The following is a 6,090-nucleotide window of genomic DNA, read 5'->3' on the forward strand; positions in this document are numbered from 1 at the left end:
TCCATAATTCTGGTTACAAAATTTGAATTTTTTTTTGATTTGTTCCTGCAGTTATGCTGCTCGAATTTTTTTTTTGATTCCATCGAGCACTTGTGATCGAGCAATTATTTTTTTTCATGACTCACGCACATTTCAAACCATCCTCGGTCATTCCAAACCATTCTCAAGCAATGTTTGAAATATGAATCCATTCCGAATTAACCCTCGGTGTACTTCTCGACCGATCACTCAACTTTAAAGCGCACTGCAAAATGACAAAGAGAGCTTGCAAATTCTGTAGATGACCGGAGGAGGTTGAGAACTTGTTTCAAAACCGTCCAATCAAGCTATGCTGGATTCCGCGTCACGCTCGCATTCGCGGTAACGAAGAAGCGGACCGCCTCGTAGGAGAACGCAGGGAAAATGTTCCGTTGGGAATATTACATTACATTACATTACATTACATTACATTACATTACATTACATTACATTACATTACATTACATTACATTACATTACATTACATTACATTACATTACATTACATTACATTACATTACATTACATTACATTACATTACATTACATTACATTACATTACATTACATTACATTACATTACATTACATTACATTACATTACATTACATTACATTACATTACATTACATTACATTACATTACATTACATTACATTACATTACATTACATTACATTACATTACATTACATTACATTACATTACATTACATTACATTACATTACATTACATTACATTACATTACATTACATTACATTACATTACATTACATTACATTACATTACATTACATTACATTACATTACATTACATTACATTACATTACATTACATTACATTACATTACATTACATTACATTACATTACATTACATTACATTACATTACATTACATTACATTACATTACATTACATTACATTACATTACATTACATTACATTACATTACATTACATTACATTACATTACATTACATTACATTACATTACATTACATTACATTACATTACATTACATTACATTACATTACATTACATTACATTACATTACATTACATTACATTACATTACATTACATTACATTACATTACATTACATTACATTACATTACATTACATTACATTACATTACATTACGTTACATTACATTACATTACGTTACATTACATTACATTACATTACATTACATTACATTACATTACATTACATTACAATACATTACATTACATTACATTACATTCCTCATAACTCGTATTATATATGTTCTACAATTCTTCTGAACATACGATTGGGCTAAATCTATCCATTATTTCACAAAAATGTGTAGTTCGAAGAAATCGAGTACTGATACACAATCATCCACTGCTAGGCCCCATGCAAAACTGACTCAGACATCACTTCGTTAAAGGTTAAATAACTTCTTTTAAGCGGAGCGTCTGGTGTAAAGTAGAAAAACTGTAGTAAGAGAACAGCGGAGAAAAACAGCATTTTTGGCAACGTATGCCCCGGCATTGTATGGCAACACGTCCAATGTTATAAGGATAGGCAATGTTCGATTGGATTCGTTTTTTGACAGCTAAACGCGAATCCAATCGATCCAAAATGGAGTCTCCGCAGTTCTCTTTCTAGAGTTTTTCTAGTGTAAAGTGCTCAAACCGAAGGTTATTTTTGTTTACGATTTTGAATGCAAGGTAACAATGGATCTTTTTGTGTAATGTTCAGATTTTTTTTAATACATTCATTGTTTACGAAAAATATAATATTTTCAGTCACGCAGAGCGTTTCAAGAGTTGACGTCCAATAAAGTTCAAGTCGAGAAGCGCCGCGTTGAACACGATAACTCTCAATAAAATTGTCTGGTACGGAAAATTCAGTAAGTTTTGTGAAGCTTAGACTAGTAACTAGCCGATGAACCATAAAAAAAGAAAAAAAGTTCGCTTTTCGGAAAATGGTTTCATGAAAACCGAAAAATGTCATATTTTATTGTAAAATTCGCTCATTTCCATTTAAAATAATAGAGGGAAAATTTTTTATTCAGTTTTCTGTAGCTCATCAACAGGCTACACATATTGTGCTTTATCATAAAAAAATCAAGTCAATATGTTGATTAGTTTTTAAGTTATTGTGTTCGCCAATTTGAAAAACACGGATTCGAGGAAAACCATATTTAAGGGTGCCCCATATCAAATTGCATCACGGAAAAAACGCTGTAGAAAATGACCCATTGGGTATTTTCTCTTAGAAATTTGGGTAGAAATCATATTTTTTTTCGTGGACCCCAGCAACGAATTCACGGCCCCCTAGGGGTCCGCAGACGCCAGGTTGAGCATCACTGTTATAGACAATTCAATTATTTTTCTCATTTTCACTCACAGTAATAATACGACGCATACAATGCCACCTAGTGGCGATCATGCGAACTAGTGGGTTTTCTCCATGTACCCGAGCAAAGTCCAACATCAAAATTACAGCAAATAGACAACATATTTTGATATCAAGCATCAAATTGAAATCTTATTATTAACTTTTTCAGATATGACATCATATTTTGATCTCATTTTGATGTGCTTACATTTAAAAAAAAATGTTTGTTTCTATTTCTTTGATAAACATCAAATTGATTACTTATTTTGTTTTAAATGAAATATTTCACCATCTCAATGAGTTTTCAATTTGCTTTCACTGATAGCATAAATAGTTTTCTGTTTGATGTCATAGTGTAATGTTTCTGCTTTCGATTTTGATCTTTTAAACGTTAAAACGACCAAAATGATAACAACCTGAGCAATCATTCCCTACTACATCATAACATCAAGTTTAGTTCTCAATTTGTTATCAGACTCTGCTCGGGTAATCTGTCGAAAAATCCCATACAAACTTCATGCACGTTGGTCCGGTAGCTAGACTTGTTCGATTTGCTTCAAATTTGGTGCAAGCGCTTCTGGTGGCAATAGGAATTGACTCAGTGTTGGGTCGATTGAGTTTTCAAAAATTCATTACTTTTCTGGGCAATCTAATATCGCCTTTATGGGTTCGCTCTGTTCATAATCTAATCAGTACTTTGGTAGTGTTTGAGCGAGATAAAGAGATCAAGTTAGGAATTTTGAACATCTCTAACAGTATTCAATACTTATTACTTATTGCTCTCACTGCACTGCAGTGTATCTAAATCTATATGTAAAACACGATCAATAATGAGCGAAAAGGCTTTTTTGACTGATTCGTATCTACTTGCTCAACGGTCAGCCTTTAATAACCACCGAACATATCAGACAGTTCGAAATATACTACTGCACAGTACAGAACTAATGGTTTTCACAACACAAATAAATTAGTGTTCGCGTTCATTTGCGTGTTCGAACAATTCGCGTGTTTCATTGCAAGTGCCCGAGAATCCCGGGTCTTACGCGCGAACATTTTGGTCCTTCGAGCCGGATGCTATCAGCAAAGGTTCACGGGTACTTGTAAAATGGTGACGCAAAAAGTCAGTTCGCGAAAATCGCGCGCGTCTCATCGAACAAAAGGAGAACTCCATTTTTGACGCTAACCAACGCCATCGCATACTGAACTGTAGCGTCATAACAGCTTCATCACGCCACCAGTGTAACTCAAGAAGAAGGTCGCGGCCGTTTGACATCACAGATGAAGAATTTTGGAGAATGTTTCGGATAACAATTTTGTGGAAGTCAGTGTCTAATAAGATGAGCGGCGAATTAAGAGTGCTACAGAAACGGGAACGCCAGCTTCTGGGAATGCTGGACTCAGTCGAGCGGTTTCTAAGAAGGAGCTCTGACGAACGCGATGAGTGTGAAATCATAGTACGGTTGCAAATGCTAGAAGATGCTGCCAAGGAGTTTTTCACGGTTCGAGGGAAGATTGAGCTTATTTTGGAAGATGCAGAGAAGGAGAAACAGGCAAACAGTGATCCGGATATGAAGAAGGAAGGTCTGGATCATTTAGACGACGAAAACTTTCATATTATGCAAGAATTCGATGATCGCTTCTGCCATCTAAAAGCGAGACTGTTGCAGTTGCAATCCTAAGGCGACATAGTGCGATCTACCGACGGTTCTCTTCATGACTCGCATCGTGCTGATGGATTATGTAAAGTAAAACTACCTGAAATTCGCCTTCCAACGTTCAGAGGGGTCATTCGAGAATGGGTTGCTTTTCGAGACACCTTCAAAGTTTAATCCATGATAATTCGCAGTTAACAGATACAGATAAGTTCACATACCTCCGAGCTTCACTGGCAGATGAGGCTCTGCAGGAAATAAATTCCAGCGATTTGTCTGCTGCTAACTACATTGTTGCATGGATGACCCTAGAGATGCGCTACGAAAATAAAAAGTTGATTGTAAAGACTCATCTCGATGCTCTGTTCAATTTGGAGCCACTGAAACGAGAAACATACGACGGACTGAATCATATTTTAAGTGTGATACGTCTCCCAACCTTTGAACGGAACGGATCGTTATATTTCACAGTGGTGTTCGGTGTGTAAATTTCAGTGATTCGAGGTCATCCTTTGTTCGTTCGTTAGCTGCCATTCTGCTGGTGCCGGCAGTAAATCCAGTACATTGTTTTCGCTGGTGCGGAACAATCGACGTTCTTTGCAGATAAGTTTTGCTTTATTTTTTTTCCTCGTTTGCTTTCTTTCCTTTTCCCTACTTTTACTCTACCTTGTAATCAAATAATAAGACACATTCCCGTTTATATAACGCTCTGCCATCGTGCTTAAATGGCCGAGGGCGAAATACCATCTGATGTAATCATGCAAGTCCCTGATCCCCCTAATACTCGCATTGCTACCCGTATAAAGCAGTACCCAGAAGGTTCCTCTGGGCCATGGGTGGTATATTTTCGGACCGGAGAGAAACCGGTTAATATATTAAAACTTTCTCGAGATCTGACTGCTAATTACCCGGCCGTAACTCAGATAACACGTGTTCGGGCAAACAAGATACGTGTTCTAGTGAGTGATCTCGGCCAGGCAAACGCGATTGCTTGCTGTGAGCGCTTTACGCGGGAATTTAAAGCGTACGTGCCTTGTGTGGCCTGTGAAATCGATGGGGTAGTGTCCGAACCGGGCCTGAAATGCGAAGAACTGTTGGAGCACGGGGTTGGCTGCTTTAAGGACCCCTCCCTTGAACAGATTAAGATCTTGGAATGCAAACAATTGTATACCGCAAACACCGAGGGAGGTAAGACTACCTACTCTCTATCAGGCTCGATTCGGGTGACATTCGCCGGGTCCTCTCTTCCCAACTACATCCTCCTTGACAAGGTTCGCCTACCAGTTCGCCTGTTCGTACCGCGGGTCATGAACTGCAGCAATTGCAAGCAGTTGGGCCACACAGCCACATATTGTGGAAATAAGAAACGATGCGGCAAATGCGAAGGAGAGCATGAGGATGACTCTTGCGACAAAGAAACTGAAAAGTGTATTTGCTGCGGGGGCCCTTCACATGCTCTTAAATCATGTCCTGCGTACAAGCAGCGCGGGGATAAAATTAAGCGCTCCCTTAAGGAACGCTCAAGGCGTTTTTATGCAGAAATGCTAAAGAATGCTTCGCCATCTGTCCTGTCCGAAAATTCCTATGCGGGTTTGGCTAACGTTGAGCAAGAATCTGACGACCCACAAGAGGGAACATCTTTGGTTAACCCAGGGGAGTCCAGGAAGAGGAAAAATCAAGCTTCCCCTAGATTGCCTCGTAAGGGTGCCAAGGTGTCGTCCACTCAGAGTGCGCCAACTACAATCAATAAATCCAACGGAAGTGATGCACTAAAGCCGAAGCAATTTGCTCCAGGACTTGGAAATTTTAATTCTAACAAGGAGTATCCACCACTTCCAGGGACACCAAAAACCCCAAGTGTTCCCTTTTTTCAAACAAATACTCAGTCCAGTAGCGGACTAATGAAATTTTCTGACATAGTGGACTTAATTTTCACAGCTTTCAATGTTACTGATTCTCTTAAAAGCATTCTGATACATTTTCTCCCTATGGTGCAAACATTTTTGAAACAGTTGACTGCTAAATGGCCCCTCCTTGCAGCGATCGTATCCTTCGATGGCTAAGTCAT

Source organism: Topomyia yanbarensis, chromosome 3 (genome assembly GCF_030247195.1).
Source record: "Topomyia yanbarensis strain Yona2022 chromosome 3, ASM3024719v1, whole genome shotgun sequence".
Lineage (NCBI taxonomy): Eukaryota > Metazoa > Arthropoda > Insecta > Diptera > Culicidae > Topomyia > Topomyia yanbarensis.